Source organism: Miniopterus schreibersii, assembly GCF_964146895.1.
Source record: "Miniopterus schreibersii genome assembly, chromosome: 5".
NCBI lineage: Eukaryota > Metazoa > Chordata > Mammalia > Chiroptera > Miniopteridae > Miniopterus > Miniopterus schreibersii.
This window is the reverse complement of record NC_138106.1, coordinates 7,061,452-7,079,780: the sequence shown is the minus strand read 5'-3', so window position 1 is coordinate 7,079,780 and position 18,329 is coordinate 7,061,452. Positions and strand designations below refer to the sequence as shown.

Sequence of the window (18,329 nt, the reverse complement as noted above, 5' to 3'; positions counted from 1 at the left end):
TACTGGTGGTGATGGTGGTGGTGGTGGTAGTGATGGTGGTGATGGTGGTGGTGGTGGTGGTAGTGATGGTGGTGATGATGGTGGTGGTACTGGTGGTGATGGTGGTGGTGGTGGTAGTGATGGTGGTGGTGATGGTGGTGGTGGTGGTAGTGATGGTGGTGATGATGGTGGTGGTACCAGTGGTGATGGTGGTAGTGGTGATGGTGGTGGTGATGGTGATGGTGGTACTGGTGGTGATGGTGGTGGTGGTGATGAGAGTGGTGGTGGTGATAGTGATGCTGGTGAAGACAGTGATGATAGTGATGGTGATGTTGTTGGTGGTGTTGTTGATGGCAGTGGTGGTGGAAAAGGGGGTGTGTGGGTTGGGGGTGGTAGGTGTGGGATGAAGAGGAGATGGGGAAACACAACACACGACTTTCAAATAATTTTTGGCAGTAAGATAAATACTTTCGTGTTGGAAGCTTAAATGCTCAAGAACTTGCAGGTTCCTTTTTAAAGCATCCTGATGGTTATTCTTTAAACCAGTGGTTCTCAACCTTGGCTGCTCACCGAATCCATGTGGGGAGCGTTTAAAACACACCGATGCAGAGGCTGCTCCTCACTGTGATTCTGATTTACTTAGTTTGGGGGTGAGCAGCAGACGCGGATGTATTTTAACATCTCCCAAGGAGATGCGAATGTGCAGGCAGGCAGCGTGCTGAGCCACCGCAGGTCAGACGGAGCGTCCCGGCTGAGTGCAGGCGATGGTCGGACGGAGACTCAGGCGGGCCACCTCTCCGAAGGAACAGCCTTGTCATCAATCTGGTTGATAATAAAGCCACTCACTTTATTTCTTAATAGTTATTATAAACTAAGTAAAAAATTCAGGGAGGACACAGAATACTTGTGCTCTCACTTCCAGAGTTATGGGCATTAATATTTTGCCACATTTCTTCTGTATCAGTTTTGAAAATGTGGCTTTTAAAAAATATCTGGTAGATATGAATGGGTTGGGAAATTTGGAGTATATTTGGGCAAATGTATTTAGAAGGCATGCTGCTCATTTAGATCTCCTCTAGGTCACTTACACTTTAGTATAAGTGAGGGAACTGGGTGGAAGCAATGGTAGAGACTAAAGACTGGGGAAAGATGGGGAGACAGTTGGGAAAGGGGTGCAGAATGGGCATGAGGCTTAGGATGCCTGAGGCAGCCCCCAGTTTGTCTACTGCCGGCAAGGCAATGAGCTTATAACATTTCTATTAAGGAGTTCTTAAGGAGAAACCACTATTCAGGAAAGTGAACAGTCCCAAGAACTTTAGCGTAGTCTGCCACCCATCTTGTTCCTACTGTAGCTTGTCATTAAGTATCTGAGTAGTCCTTTTAACTACTTCTTCCTTTTTGCAGAAAAATGATGTCTTTTGTCAGAACCAACCCCAGTACACCCCATTTAAAAGGCAAACTGTGCCGTCTGTCACTTATGGTGGAGGGAGGTCTTTCTTTGCTCAGCTCTGCTGACTACCCTCCCTTATTTGGGATTGTTGCTCTTTGACGTTTCTGTCCAACAAGTATTACCTTGGGTTCTGGATTATATTCCTAGGGCAGCAGCTGAAATCTCCTTGGTCTTCCATTTGAAGATGTTTATTTTAAAAGGATTGTAAAGGTAGAATTTAATTCCAAAAACCTCAATAAATAACCTCTTCCAAGTTCCTGTAATTCACTTTGGCAGAGAGACACTAGACACATAACCCAGAGCAATGTCAAAAATAGATACAAACAAGCCGTGCTCGGTGCTGGCCTCATCTTTTCTGTTTCTTTCAGATTCCCTCTAACATCATGCCCTCTGAAATCCCAAAGCGATCTGTTAAATTATGATGCAATTGAACCCCGGTGACCCTCTATCACTGTTTGACTTCAGGATGTCTTATCATTCTTGCTTAATCATTCAAAACAAAATATAAAGGGGGTGGTCTGCGAAGTTCAGGTCTAGAGCTTATTTCTCTCTCCTTCCTTGATGTCTCTAACCTCATCAAAGGAACAGGTATTTGGCACGTAAGTGAACACTACTTACAGCCTTGTAGCACCAGCATCACCAAGGAAATGGGGAACCCAGGCTCCACCCCAGACCTACTGAATCAGAATCTGCACAAAGTTTGAGAAACACTAACTTAGAGCACAAGGTCAACACCTGTACCCCTCAATTTCACAATATTAATGCACCTGTCTGGAAAATTTGGCTTACAACTTTTGAGACCACTCTTGGGCCCCCCAGATGTAAGGCAGTTAGGAAAAAAGCACCAATATAACCACATTTTCTCCATTTGTAATAATTAGGCTGGTGTGGGGCCTGGGGCTTCTCACTGGCCTGACAGTGGGGTTTGGTTGTGCTGGGTGGTGCTGGGGCACCCGGATGTGGGACGTGCATTTTGTGGTGGGACGGAAGGTGAAGAGGTGACCTTTCTGGGGCTTCAAGGTGAGCCTGGAGACCCCAGCATGGGTGGGTGGGGGCCATGCACTCCTGAGACTCGAGGGCGGACTGTGGGCTTGGAGGTGAGCACACTCATAGGAAGCCTGTAGGAACGAATATTCAGGATGCTTCTCTGGCAGCAGCTAGCATCTGTCAGGGGAAGAGACAAGCTGACAGCCTTCAGAGAGAAAGAACCTGGGCCCCAGAGGCTGCGGGGACACCACGCTGGCAGCCACATCCCTGCCAGAAACAGAGGCAAGGGAAGACAGTGCCCAGAACATGGGGTTTTCCTGGGAAAATGCACTTGAGTTTCAAAAAGGAAAGGAAGGAACTAGTGTCTGCTGCTGGGACCGCTGGGAATTCATCTGGGAAGGCAACACCGCTGCTGGCTCTCTCCCAGGAAGGCCAGCAGGCTGCTCTGGGTCCGAGCCAAGAAGGCACCGGTTAGTGTGGAAGCCGGAGATTGCCTGCAGGAACCAGCCCTGGGGCTTCATTGTGCTGAGGGATTTACACCGAACATCTAAGCCCTGGGACTGACAACTTTGGGGAGAACCGGGTTCTCTGCACACTAGGGGGTTGCTTTGGCTCCCCAAATCTTTTGAAGACAGCTCTAGAAGGAGGCCCAGGCTACTGTGACCTTGCAGACCCCTGGTTGGGGTGTGGACCCGCAGCCTGTCTCCGTGCTCGGCCCTGTCCAAGGTGCTGCCCAGATGGCAAACAGGGCCCTGGGTGGGATAGTAACCAGGTGAGAGCCAAGCCCACCAGGCGAAGCTATGGGGACGGGGAGGGAGATACCCCGGCCATCTCTGCCCATGGTGGGAGGAACGACCTGTCACACCACACTGAGGTGCCCCCCACCTCAAACCACCAGTGTGCAAAGCTCACTTACGCACTTAGGCCCAGTGAGAAGCCCTTAGATGTAGGTCACACAGAACCAGCCTCCTAGGTGTGGCTTCAGCAGGGGTGGGCTGGCTGGGGCACCAAGAAATGGTGGTTCTGAACAAAATAGATCCAGAGACATGGAAGCATGGCACAGACTGATGCATCTCAGTGGGAAGGCGGGGGTGGGGAGTGGTGGGGAGAGATTAATCAAAGAACTGACATGCATAAGTGCATGACCCAAGGACACAGACACTAGTGTGGGGAAGGCCTGGGGCAGGGCAGACGCGGGCTGGAGGGAATCACTGGGGGGGAAAAGGGGACATCTGTAATACTTTCAACAGTAAAGATAAATTTAAGGAAAGTAAAAGTAAAAATAAGCTCTACTATTTCTTACGACTGCCTGTCTTACTGACAAAGTAAGTACTGGCGACTGACATCGCCACTGGTTCAACGCCACTGGCCGGAAGCACCACTGCCTTGTCTACAGTCTTGCCCCGGCTCCCCGCTGAGACGAGACCCAAGGAGCTGGTCCTAGAGCACCAGGTCCAGGGGTTGGCCCCCGGCCCCCTCCTCACACCTGCTCCCTGGGCCACACCTCACTGTGACACTGCCCTCTGCAGCCTCCGTCCTTCCCCAGGGCCACCTTGAACGCCCGTGTGTGCTGGGGGGGACCTCCGCTTGTAGTCCCTGACTCCTCCAGAGGTCTGTGCAGACCGTGCCCATGGGGGACTGCCATCCCGGGGACAGGATCAGCACCCAGCCACTGCATTCTGCTCCACCTGCCAGTAAGGCAAGCCCTTTTCATTGACTCCTGCGCTCCCACAGTGCCTGGGGCTCAGTAGGACACAATCACCAATCCCCAGTCCCCAATCCCCTGTCCCCAGTCCCCATCTGCAGAGGGAGTGAAGCCCAAGGAGATGAGATGGGAAAGCACTTCCCGGGCTGGAGCTCCGGAGACAGGGTGAGGGAAGCTGAGCACTGGGCTGCGTGCATCTGCTGTTGTGGGATGTCCATGCTGGCTGCCCTTTCAAATCGCCTGGGAGGCTCTGAGGAAGTAGCAGCGTGTGTGTGTGTGTGTGTGTGTGTGTGTGTGGGATACCACAGGCCTGTTAAAGCTGAATGGCCCGGTTGGCCAAGGTTGCCCTGGGCCATGGTTTGTCTGAGCATCTTCGGTGCTGATTCTAGCCTGGCACCCGTGGAATCTGTTGTTTTCATTGGAGTGGTCATTCGATTGGCTCCAGAGCCTTTGCTGGTGATGGAAAATTCCACTCCAGATGGGCCACAGAGAAGTGCCTTTCAAGAGATGTTCCAGTGGATTTCATTTCTTTTAAATTAAAAAATTGCCAATAATGTGCTACTGTTTTTTTTAAAATTTGTTTGTTTTGCTCTAGTTGGTGGATGGAGTTACAGATCGTAACCCACAGATGTCATACATTGCTAGGGAATGAAAGCTATTTCCTTCTGAGCCTCGGTCTTTCCATCTGTCAAATGTGGGTAATGCCCAAGCGCTGGATATCCGGGGGATTGGGGAAACTGTATCATTATAATATCTATGCAACTGACCTTTCAAAAAGAAAGTCATGGTCAGGGAAAAAGATTTCCTATTAGTTTATGAAAAATTTATAGATATTAATGATGATTGTCATCTTTTCACTATTTCTTCATTGATGTTTGAATGCAGACAAAACTTTTAAATATCCTGTTTGACAAGAAAGTGTTTTTCAATGTTTCAAAATAAGATGGGTAAAAATCTCACAGAGGAAAAAAAAGATTTTTTCCCCCTTCTGTTAAGAAGGAAAAACCTTTAACCCTCAAAGGAATGTACTTTTCTTATGTTTTAAGGCGAAATCAGCTAATGAGGGGAGAGATGACTGTCTCCTGAGAGATGTTTCGATGAGATGCACCTGGGGAGGGCTGGACTGAACGTGGCAAGAGGAAGAGACTTTTATCTTTTGCGTATAATCTCAGTAGAAATCATAGCATCTCTTTCATGATATTCTGATGCATGTGGAACTAATAATAGTTCATGAACTCAGAGGGAACACTGATTTGATCCTGAACTATGGCCAAGTAGACTACAAAGCTATTGTTAAGGAGACTGCCCCTAGCCGGAGCTGGACTGTCCCCCCCCATCTCTCTCTGTCTCTCTCTGTCTCTCTGTCTCTCTCTGTCTCTCTCTCTCTGTCTCTCTCCCCCTTTCCCCAGCTCCCTAGTCCTCAAGTCTAAAAGTCATGACAGTATTTCAAGAAGCTAATATCCTCCCACACTTTTGCCTCCTATTTTCAAATCTCTTCTCTAGAACGGGGCTTGGACACCCAGGTTGAAGAGTGAACCTTGCTGATGTCTGGGAGAATGTTGGAAGGACGGAGGTGGGAAGGGTTCCAGGCAGATGTCGGGACCTCTGACTGATTACACGTCCCGGTTATCTTGCGCGACCTACCTGTATAAACTTGGCCTTTGGCTCACGGTCTACTGAATGGGACAATAGCCTGTGCCCTGCCTTACAGGGCTCTTCTGAGAATCAGTCGGCTTAATGACTGGGACTTGATTTCTGAAAACGTGTCTCGTAGGAGTTCCACCAGAGGGAAGCTCTTGCCAGGTGTCTGATATTAATTTCTTCTGCATCGTTGGCCTGCTCTGCGTGGCTGAGTGGCTCAAGCGGTCACGGGTTCTCGCATCCAGTTGGGTGGATTATGTGGTTAGTGAACCAGTGGATCAGAGTGTCCTTTTGTTGGGCTCCGGTGGAAGGTAAATGGGTGTAGCCTTTCTGGAGGGCAATTTGGAGAAATGGAACAAGAGCTTTTACCCAGCCACTACAGTTATACTTTATACTAAAGAGCCATTCCGGTACGGTGTGCGGTGGGTGTGGGATGCTGATAATAGCAGCGTTGACAACAGCCAAGAAGGAAGACAACCAGTGTCCCAAATGTCACAGGTGCACAGTAAACATGTTTCAGGCCTGCTTACAAGGCGGCCAGCGCGATATTATTCTCTCTTCACTCAACAGTGTTGGCCACCTGCTCAGCGTTTGATGCTGGGGATACACCAGGGCAATGGTTAATTTATGTCAGGCTGACCCTCCCTGTGGGGCCCAGATTAAACATTTCTGGGTGTGTCTATGAAGATGTTTAGGATGAAAGTAGCACTTGAATTGGTGGACTCAGTCAAGCAGCTGCACCCTCCCAAGTGTGGGTGGGCTTCATCCAGTCCACTGAGGGCCTGAGTAGAACAGAAGGTGAAGAAAGGAGGTATTTCCCCCCCTCACTGCTTGAGCTGGGACATCTCATTCCATGTTCTCCTATCCTCACACCGAGACTGACATTATCAGATCCCCTGGTTCCCAGGCCTATGGACCTGAGCGGAGTGACATCCCTGGCTCCTGGGTCTCCAGCTTGCAGATGGCAGATCAGGGGAGTGCTCAGCCTCCATAACTGCATGAGCCAATACCTTATAATAAATCTCTTCAGCTATATCTACATCTATATTTCATCGATCTATACCTAGAACAAAGCTGAGACTGTATCTATATCTATACCGAGATAGATTACCTATAGATAGATAGAAATCTCCTGCTGATTGGTTCTGTTTCTCTGAAGAACCCTGACAAATACAACCAGTCAACAAAACAGACACAAACTGTACCCCCAGGGGAGCTGACCTTCTATTGCTGGTGACAGGATATCATGGAAATCAGCATCTGCTTTAGGCAGCATGCTAGAAGGTAACAAGCACTCCAGGGAAGTAACGCAGGGAAGGAGGGTGCTGCTGAGAGGGGTGGGGGGCTGTGCGATCACAGGTTGCCGGGGAGGAGCAACGGAAGCCTCCCGAGAAGCTGGCAAATCAAAGCACCTGAAGGAAGGAAGGGAAATCTGCAGGGAGGACATCTCGGGCAGAGGAAGCAGGGAGGGAGAGGCCTTCAGGTAGCAAGTGTCTATCACGGTCCAGGAACAGCCGGGGGCCACTGGCAAGGGGTTGACGTGTGGGCAGCGAGGCCCACAAATGAAGGAAATGAAACCAAGGAAATCTGCACCCGCCCACAGCTACTGGTTCCCAAAGAAGTTGGTGATATATTGTCTGCTTAAAAAAAAAACAGGCAACGGAACCGTGTATATAAGACGATCTGGCTCTAGTTAAAAAATAGAAATAAGCCCATATATTTGTTGTACGTGCTGTTTCCTCCCCCCTCTCTCCCCCCTCCTGCTGCCTTCCTGACTTCTCCGGCCCGTTCGAATTTCTACATTTTTCTACCTTGAGTCTGGCTTGCTTGTGAAACAAATAAAGGGGACTGTCCAGGGAAAAGAAACTGACTATATTTTATTGTCTTAGTCAAGCTGTATGAGTACGGGCTTCATTAATGTCAAAGCTTATTAACTTTTCTGAGTTAGTGATAACCATTCCTGGCTTTGCTGAAATGTTAACATAGCGAGAGAGTTAAAATTGGCAACTTGCTTTAAAGGGGTTACCCCAGAGAAAGAGAAGATGGGTTCCCAGAAGTCAGGCTGCGCCCACGATACATTTCTCACGTGCCGTTGGCGGGAGGGTGGCTCGGGGGGACCTTGTGTGGCACCCGCATGTGCGCTGTGGGCACACAGGGACACATACCTGCGGAGGGCTCCCCAGCCACGCTCCGAGCCCACATTCACCATGAAGCTCGTCTGCACTCGCACGACTCAGCGTTGACTTTGCTACAAAACAAAATTGGATGGTCGAAACTGCTTCAGGAATGGGGTGGTCTGGTTTAACTGAATGATTTAATGATCTCTTCACCTCGGGAGTAAACAAAATCACAACCTCGAATTTCAGATGCGGTTGTTAAAGGCCTTCCTAACCCGTGAGCTCACTTCCCTGCGCCGGTGAGTGTGCCGTGCGGGACACGGTCCGGTCTTTGGTGATGGGGTCTCCTCGGCGAATCGGGGTCATTCTTCTACCCTTAAACTCATTTCTTTCGTAACGGCCTACCAGCCACAAGCCAAGTGCCTGCCTCCTGAAGTCACATATATTCTTGGCATTTTAAATCAGTGTAAGAGCATTAAATTGCTCATCATGATTTCCCATATCCTCGTAGAAGCAGAGGGTAGAGAAAATCCTCACTAATTCACTGCGTTTATTTTCCTGAATCTTCCCTACTTTGTAGCTGGAAAACCTGATACAGAAGGAAGTGAAAGGATCCTCTAGTAGAGCTCTGTCTGCCAAAGCTTGCTCTCCAGGCCCTCACGGCTCAGTGTTAACTCCCAGCTCTCAGGGGTCACCCAAGGAACTGTGCTTACAGCTAGTGGCACCGGCTTCGGCTTTGGAGCTGTTTAAAGCAACCCAGGGGAAAATGGCAACACAGACGTGTCAGGAACCAATGACCTGGAAATGACTGGGCCCAGCCTTGATGTGGCTCAGGGAAGTGAGCGTTGCCTCACTGTCCCATCGGAAATACACATTGATTCCTTCCCCTCCTCCGTTCAAATACTGGGTTTGAGTGACACCTAAAGTGGATGTTTGCACTAGTTCAAGTTTGTAAGGAAAGAAAAAAGCTCTTTTTCTCTGACGTCTCCCCTCTGACCTCCATATACAGAATTTATGTGTTTTATTTCCTGTTCAGTGGGCCCTCCCTGAACTTTTAGAGATGGGTATCATTTGACTGCATGGGATATATAGGCTGTATTCACTTTCCAACAAAGCTATTTTTAAATAATTTTAATAATTTCCAATAGTTTTATGGGAATCAGAACACATTAGACATTATAGGAATTCTACTCAAACACCATATGTTGAATGGCTCTTTCATGGAACTCTTGGGGAGAAACACAGAAGGGGAGCAGTGATGTCTAAGTCTACCTCCTGTTGGCAAGGGGTTCGAGCCCGGCCCAGGAGAAGAGCCTGCAGCCATGCATCAGCCCATGGCGGCGTCACGTGACCCATGGAGCGGTGGCCACAGTGAGGGAGGAAGCCCAACTGTGAGGACATGACCTTGAATTTGGTGACATTTTCAATTATACTTCAATTGACATCTCAAATTTAGTGCCCTGGGCTTTTGACTCACGGGATCACCTCTGTTTTCCTCCTGATTTCTCTGAGACGCAGCAAGGAAGTTCTTTCCCCTTCCTTTTAAAGACAGGCCGGGGTGTCAGCAGCTCCGGTACCAGCGGGCCCTCTGGCAGGTGCCTCCTGTCTGTCCTCTCTCTGCTTCTTAGAAACTCCCATCCTCTCCCCTCCCACTGTGTGAGATCCTTCCTTGTGCCAAGGGCTCCCAGGCCCTACCCATGGTTCCCCTTTCTCTGTCAGCTCAGTGGGACGCCCCTTGTTTTTTCCTCATGGTGTTGGCCGCTTATGAAATCTTGGGGATGCCGTCGGGGCGCAGAGTGGTTTGATCTGTGCTGTGCTAGAATAGGAGGCACCGATGACTCAACCAGCTTCTCTGCGTCCGGAGCTGGGCATGAGAAGACGCCGGGATGGACGTGCAGGCCCTGTCTGCGGCTCTCCTTGGAGCCGGGCTGCTTTGTGCCAGCTCGCCTGGGAATGCAGAGGGGAGGGAAGTAACCCGGGTCCGGATTCCTCACAGGAGGAAGGGAACAGGCCAGAGAAATACTTGCACATGCAAGATCTCGGGCAGTGGAGCGAGGGCTCCGATTTCTCACAGGGCCACCCAGGGCCCACTCAGTGCTGGGAGCCTCCTGGCACTACTTTTGCAATAGGACAATCTACTTTGGATCAGATGGAGGTAACCCCCCCGAAAGGTCCAGTACAATTTAATAATTGCTCATTTTAAGAAAATCTTGTTAAATCAGTGACAAAAATTGGGGCTTAATTTGAAAATGTTTGGTGGACCTTAAATTATCCTCTCTCTAATTTGGTGTGGCACTCTGACCGCAGTGTCCTCTTCCTCATCAGTTGCTCTAAAGTCCAGGTTCTATTCTGTTTACGGGTGGGCGACTGTGGGTGGCTTCGGTGATTATTTACAACCAGGAATTTTCAGGCCAGGTATACTTCCCGATCCGACAACCCCACGTCATAATAGCTGTTATTACCCAGTGCCCAGCATGGCCTCTTATTTCTCCCCGCGATAGCCACATCTCACAAAAGATTTGGCGAAGCTAATTTAAAACAAGCCCCACGTATGCACACAACAGGAACAGACTCAAGGCTCTCATCTCAATGACGCGTGCAAACAATTTGCCTGAAAAACAAAATTCAGAGCCAGGCATTTTTGCTCATTATGTTTATGATTCTGAGGTCTTGTAAGAATGATCTTTACTTATTTGCTAGTCCTAGGTCTGACCCACACCTCACATTATGCCGAATGGCCCTTGAGGTTATTTCTGGCCTAAGGCGGGTCCGCATAATTTTGTATTTTTTCATTGGTGGCAGCTCGGTGGGGACTCTGAGAGGAGTCACCTAGGACTCCAGGTTTCTCATGGCTTCAGTCATGCTGTTCTGAGCAGGCAAAATCCCAGCGACTTCCACGAACCTTTACGTGAGTGTTGCCCGTGGTCAGAGAGAATGCTGCTGTTTGGCATTCTCACTTTGCAAGTGAGAAAACAGTCCTGTCTCCTGCTTCATATAACAAAATCTTCAGAATTAACAAATATTCCATTTGTAACCCTGGGCATGCCCATCCCTACAGTGCATCAGGAAGGACAAATCCCTGAAGACATGCTCTTAAGCGCCGCAGCTAAGTGCTCGCCCGGGAGCGTGACTAGCGGCTGCTCTGACCACAGCTCTAACTCTCTGCCGTAGGGCTCCCTCGGCCTCCTTCCCTCCGCATGATTTATTCACTGGAATGGCCTCAACTCCACACCTGGCCCGGGCCACCTGCAATCCCTCTTGCTCATGAGGTGAGATGGAGCTTTCTTTGGGTTGAATCCATCATCAGCCCCCTCTCTCAGCTCATGAGTGATCTTGGATTTCAGCGCCACTGGAGGCACGAAAGTGGGACCATTTTTCTATTGTCAGTTTACTGCTCTGTCTTCCCCTCCTGTCAGCGCCCAGCTGCCTCATGGCCCCAGTGCCTTCTCTCAGGTCTGCCTTGCCCATGGCCGCCAAGTGAAAATCTCCATCTGTCTTCCCTCTTGTTCTCAATTAAAGCAGTTACTTTTCAAAGATGCATGACTCTTGGTTTTCTCCATCCCTCTGCTGACCTGCCCTCAGTGCCAATACTCCTGATGCAGATGAATTTTTCATTTGGAAAGCGCTTCCCTCCCCACCCAAACCCTACTCTTCCTCCAAGACTCCTTAATCTTCCACGGCATCTGCTGATGCCTCCTACCGACACCAGCCCTTATTAACGTTCCTTTCCCTTAAAGTCTAGCACTGTCTTGTTTAAAGCTATGCTTCTTTGTGTTGTACATATTATATTGCTACTCTTATTTCTTTAAAATCTAGTCCTCTGAGGGCTGGAATCAGGACATTTTCTCTGTATCCCCCTCGGTCTTCTTTACATAGTAGATCCACTTAAAGATATGCTGACTGACTGGTCCAAGGAGCCACGACAATACAGGGTGTGGCTATTAGAGGTCGAGTTCTGGAAATATGCAGATGGTCAAGAGATGTTTTAAGTAAAAGTGAACAATTATATAGATATAACTCTTCACTTGACTACACGAAGGTCTGCCATGATAAGCCCTCTATTTCATTTTTGTAATGTGGCTTTTCTTGAGAGTTCTCCAGATGAGGCTATTAAATTAAAATAAGAATTTACAATTCCTGGGTGGTTTTGGCACCCAAGTTTGAGGAGTGGGAATGACATAAGAGAGCTGGGAGCATTAGGAATCGTCACCATATTTCTTCTGGCTCTTTCTCTCATAGCTTTCTCATGTTTCCCCGACATTGCTCTTTTCTAGATTGTAAGTTTGTCATTAAAGCTGGTCTCTCCCTCCTAATGAAAAGGTATAGATTTTAGTTTACAAGGGTACCTGCTCTAGAGACAGGCAGGAGTTCTCAAGACTACTTGCAAATTACATGGTCTATTTTCAGGAGTCACAGACTATTGTCGGATTAGTTCTGAACTTAGAGCACGTGTCTAAGATGTTTATGTGATGCAAAACAAAATACAAAGTGCTAGTCAACAGCAAGTACTGGATCCTGGAAGACAGCATCTAATTCTTCAGCATTCTTAGACACATGTGGGTGTAACTGTCAAGATCAGACACTTGATCCTGAGCACGGGGTGTGAAGTCAGCTCTTCTTTGTGTCTAATGGCTCAGCTACCAGGAGTCAAACAATATGCATTTGCATCTCTTTTGTAAGAATCAAATACACCCACTGCAAAAGTAAAAAGATCCCAACTAATTTATTTTAAAAAATACGCCACTGAAGAACTATTCCAGGGCTCAACAATTAGTATTTCCACCAGGGATCTTTTCACCGTTGGGACACATTGTCTGCTCTGCTGCACTCTATTCCTGACCCACATTAGCTGTATTTCTTTGATGCCAGACATTAATATTAAAGAAATCAAATGGGCATATTTAACATGGGGTATACAGGCCAAAGACTCAACTGCATTCACCCTCCCAGTTTCCCTTCCTCCTGGACACAGAGCTAAACTACAATTTGCAACTGTCCTGGCAGTTAGGTATGACCACAGAATATGGGCAGAAATGATATAATTACTTTCAGACCTGGGCCATCAAACAGCTCCTGCATAATCATCTGCTCCCTTTCTTTTTACATTGCCATCTGGATATCAACACTCAGGAGACTGTGGAAGCCAACTGCTAAAGATGATAGGCCTGGGCCCCGGTATGGCACCAGCCAATTAGATTTACAAGAATCAGAAATCTTCTATTTGCTGAACTGATGAGATTGAGGGATTTTTCAGTCGCAGGAGCTATCTAATTAGTACAGTTCACAGAGCCTCACTGACGATGGGACTTAATGACACATTGTAACAAATGAATAATAGCATCTACTATTCATAAAGTGCCCGCTTTGTGCTGGACATTGTGCTAAGAATCTTACATTATCACATTAATCCTCATAACATCTCTGGGGTAGATGTTATGACTGTCATTAAAAAAAAAATCTTTATTGATTTCAGAGGGAGGATGGGAGAGGGAGAGAGAGAGATAGAAACATCAATGATGAGAGAGACATTGATCGGCTGCCTCCCGCATGGTGGGATCGAGCCCGCAACCCGGGCATGTGCCCTGACTGGGAACTGAACCATGATCTCCTGGATCTTAGGTTGATGCTCAACAGCTGAGTCATACCCGGCTGGGCTACCATAATTTTTTATTTTATAGATAGGCAAACCAAGGGCTTAAGGTCAATCAGGGTCACACAATTAGTATAGCGGATTATATAATTGTCCTTATTTAGTTCCCTCTCTGATAGAAGGTTATATGTCTCCACTGTTGCTATATGACTTGCAGTGCCTCACTCCACTGTTGCCATTTTATTGACCATTGGCATTGGTGCGACATGTGTCTTGTCTTTGGTCAATGGAATGTGAGTGGATAACTTGTGCCTTGTGTCATATCTCAGCAGTACTTCCAAGAGCCATTGCTTAATTTGGCATTCTCCTTTCCCTCTGACACTAGAACGCAATGTCCTTGATCAGACTGGGCACAAGGGGGCAGAGCCACAGTTGACCAGCAAAGTCATGTAGTATGAAGGAGAGATGACCTTTGTTTTGTAAACCACTAAGATGTTGGACTGGCTGTTACTGCCCCAAACCTAGTAAATGCTGATGGGTACACCTAGAGCTCAATGCTAATGCATTTATACAGACACCAGAGCCTGTGCTCTTAATCGCCGGGCTACACCTCCCAAGCTCATGTTCCACTTGCACAAATTTCTGTTAGATGATATGAGAAAAATATAAAGCATTGTTTAAAAAAACCCATACTCATTCTGGGTAGGAAAAAAGTGCATGCCTGTAAGTTTAAAGAGGGAACTGCTACAGCACCAGGATTCAAACTGAATTTATAGATCTGTCTCTCACACTGCATTGAACATGTTCAGATTTAGTCCCACAAAACAATTATTGGCAAGGATGTGGGTCTTTCTAACCGTAGATTCACTTGCTGGCTCATTTTGTAAGGTTTTCATATCAAAAACCACATCCCTTTGACTGGGAGTAGGACCTGCGGTGAATATTAGTCGAAATCTAATCAGTAAAGGAACTACCAGTGGTATATAGGTGTGTACTTGAGGTCCCTGGTCCTAAGCACAGCCATGGAGAGGAGATGTGGAATGTGAGACTGATCGAGGCTACAGTTTAGCAAATACTGAACATTCCCTTTAGATGACATTGTCCTTCTTTATTTGAGGAAAATAACTTCATGTGATTAATTAGAGCTAGTAAAATGATATCAAGTATGTGTATAGTATAGTTTTTTTTATTACAGTGCTTTGCCAGACGAGAGGCAGAATGCCAGTAGAGCACTGACTGCAATTACGACGATCTATTCTTTCTACAGGATCCTAATTATTTCTAGAACTAATTATTTAAAATACATTTAAAAATGTATTTTTATCCCAAATGACTTCATTTTATATTTCTATGTCCCTAAGCACTTTAACTACAACTAAAAAGAAAGACTTAATGCAACAAAAGTGCCTTGATGATTTTTCAACTTAACTACCGCTTCCTCTGTTATTGATATTAATAAATAAAATTTAATGATTTTGTAAAAATCCAGATGAACCAATTCTCTTTTGGTACTTAAATAACATTGAATGTAAAGGAAAGAAACAATAAATGCCATCTTAATAAACTATAAATCCAAGTTTGTTCAATTAAAACATCTCAATTTCACTAACTTTAAAGTTCCAATACAGTGAATTAATAATAATAAAAAAAAAGCCCTGCTTTTTAAAGTATCATCACTTTAAATCTGGTAAAAATAAATAACTGCCTTTCCTCTAGCTTCCTTCCTTCCCTTGTTCTAGTTAACTTTCTTTATTAATCTACATATTACTCACAGATCACTTGATGAAGGAAAAATTAGCAAAAAAGAGAAGAGCTTTGTCTTGCCCGCCTGCTTATTTAGATTAAGGAGGTTTGTCTTGTTTTCATGAAGATTCACATAGTCAACATTATACCCTTGAAGAAAGTAGTACTTTCTACTTGTGAAAATCAGTGAATGGTGTTATGTTTCCGTAAGGCTAGGTTTGCTTATTTTTAATCTCCAATGATTTTCCCCTATTGATTATTAAACAGCTATTGTCATCTCTTATTTTCTTTTTATCCTGAAAAGTAGAGATAGTTTGTGAGAAGACAGGGAGGAACGTGAGAGAGAACCCAAGCATTTGTGTCCCTTCAAAGGAAACAGCCTATGTGAGTCCTAGGTCGTAAATAAAGACCTGGGCCATACAAGTGAATATGTTACTTGCTGATGTTTAGGAAATAACAGGGTGAGGTGTTACATTTTTAAAAAAATGGTAAAATGGCTCCAAGTGTACAGGGATATGTTTTAAGTTGCTCTCCTTACAAATCTGACTTGAAATGGGCAAATCAGTTAGTTTGGGGTGTTCTACTGACTGTCATACGGATGAAATGACACTTTGCTCAGCAGTCAACCACTGAGGAAGAAAGCAAGTCATCGGCTGGTCAATTAGCACCGAATGCACGAGCACGGAGTCTACCAGAACTGAAGATTATGGATCGAGCATGTCCTATACCTAGGTGGTTTACATTCTCAGGTTTATTTTTTAATTCACGAGAGAAATTGAACTTCAGAGCTCACAAATACATTACTTTGCTCATCCAATAATCCATATTCTTGCATGGCTCTATCTTCATAAGTATCTACTTCCCTTCTGCTGATAATACCAGATGGCACGAAGCCAGGGGACGGCTGCTTTAGGTCACAACAATGTGCATCACTTCTCTCTAGCAACAATTTTACACCTTAAACCAGAGATGGACTTGTCAATGTCCACCAGAGACTGAAACGTAAGAAGCGGTGTAATACCTCATGCTTTGCCCAGGTTTGCAATAGGTTTCTAGATTGCTTCTGCCTTCACTAACGATCATGAAATAAAGAAGAAAAAAACACACCCCACAACAAAACCAACAAACATAAAACAAAGCCCAGAAGGTATAAACATGCTGCTTTAACCAAGTCCTGAGTACTCTGCATACACCATCTTCGGGAGGCGACAACGTGCCCAGCAAGAAAGGCCAGGATCTATACCTTGTTTACCTTCAAAAGTAACAAACCAGAACCAGCTCAAGACCACACCGCGTAAGGACAGCCTCGAAACAGAAAAGCAGCCAGAGATATCCTGGGGGCCTGATTAGCATTTCCAACCAGCTGCCAACCTCGACTGGGCTCCGCAATTCAAACTGTGCCTGTAACATCTGAATGCCACTTAAAAAACCCTCCTGCTCGAAACATGGCTGTCACTGTCCCTACTATTTTTCTCATCAGTATCAGTTTAGGGGGTGGGAGTGCCAGGACCTACTACCAAAGGTGAGGAGAACGGGGCGGGGACCCGCCTTGCCCAGGGGGAAGGCAGGATGCCGGAGGGACTTACCTGTGTTCCCCGTAAGAACGTTGAAACGGAACCCGAATGATTATAAACTGTCCCCTCTTGCAGTTTCTCCCCTGTTTCTATTAAGGAAGGTGAGTCCTATGCCTGCGACCTCATAAATTTAGTCACTCTGCTCGGGCGCTGGCTGGAGGATCCAGTCACTGGGTCTCATCTCGCTAACACACCCTCTCGGTTTCCCGCAGCTCACCTGCACCGCTCAGGAGTCTCCCAGGTCTGGGCTAAGAGTAAACTATTCCTCCACCCTCCCGGGTGGAGGGGGTGTCTCAGGGCCCCTAGACAGGACTTGGTTGGCTGGCGTCTCAGTCACCAGGGTGCTCCCCCAGCGCCTTTCTGCCATCTACCCCCCACCGCCCCACCCCGAAAAGTTAGGAGAGCCAGGGAGTGAAGCCAAAGGTTGAAACTAGAAAACTGTCCTCAGGGACTGATCCGTGGTGTGTGTGTGCGTGTGTGTGTGTGTGTGTGTGAGTGTGTCTTCTCCCCCTAGGGTGGGATCTTTCTCCAGGCTCAGTTCGTCTCAGATCCTTTGCCCTGCCAGTGTTCTCGATTGTGAACAGCGACTCTGACGCACCGCCCTGCGTGAAAGGGGTGATCTGCAGGCTTCTCTGTCCCACGCAATTCCGCGGGGGATCAGCTGTCCGGGTTCTGCACGGGCCAGGAGATCAGTCCTTTGTAGAAAGTGACTGACGGCCCGCGACCCGAGGGGCTGGGCTGCCGCGGGGCCCGGCGCTGGCCTTGGTGCTGAAGCCGAGCCCGGCGCCCTCCCGGCTGCGCGGCCCCAGCGCCCCTGTGGGATGGGAGGTCCGCGGGGCGCCGGACGCTTCCAGGCGTTCCCTGGGGGGGGGGGGCGCGGGCACGAGGTCGGGAAGGGCCCGTGTCCTGGCACCCTCGGGGCACGCGGCTGGCTCATTTCTTTGCCTGGAGCTGGGAAAGTTTTGTCCAATGTTATTTTCTGTAGTGGGAGCTGCCTTCCCTCCCACCTGAGTCGCCATGGAGACTTGAGCTCCGTCTCTTTCTCCAGGCAAAATGGGCGAAGCTCAGTGAGCTCAGCCTCCACTCTAGCGAGCCCATTTCTCTTTTCAGCAGCTCTCGGGTGTCCCCTTCCTCCGATTTTCAGCAGAAGAAAGGTAGGCAGGTAAGGGCGCCAGCAGGGATGGGGCGCCGCACCCTGTTGTGTGGGTCTCCCTTGGACCACCAGACTTTGGGTGTAAGCAGGCAGGAGGCACTCTGAACATATAATAAATCTCCAAACACGAGCCCCCTCCCCCCTTCCTTTCTTAGGAGTGGAGGCGGGATTCTTTGGAAGATTCTGGTATTCTGTTTCTCCACTAACCTCACCCCGTTTCGCCGGCTGTTTCCATTAAAACATGTTCTCTCACCAAGAGTCTCTCCGTATTCAACCTGGCGCGAGAGACGTACCTGTGGATCGACCCAAGGGTTTATTGGGTTTGGGGAATACGGATGTTATTCCTGCTAAAACTAACCCAAGCTTAATGTCTCGGCGCAAATGAAAATA

General features: G+C 47.6%; 1 protein-coding gene across 2 annotated transcripts in view; it reads right to left on the bottom strand.

The window, feature by feature from the left end:
* Positions 1-18,329, bottom strand: part of KCNJ6 (potassium inwardly rectifying channel subfamily J member 6) — a 136,733-nt gene that overhangs the window by 117,105 nt on the left and 1,299 nt on the right. Inside the window, exon 1 of one of the 2 annotated variants that reach the window (XM_081138956.1) lies at positions 16,799-17,172. The exons of the other annotated variant lie outside the window; for it this stretch is intronic. The gene's annotated coding sequence lies outside the window, so the exon portion shown is untranslated. Of the gene's footprint in view, positions 1-16,798; positions 17,173-18,329 lie in introns of those variants that run through there. 2 annotated transcript variants of the gene reach the window in all.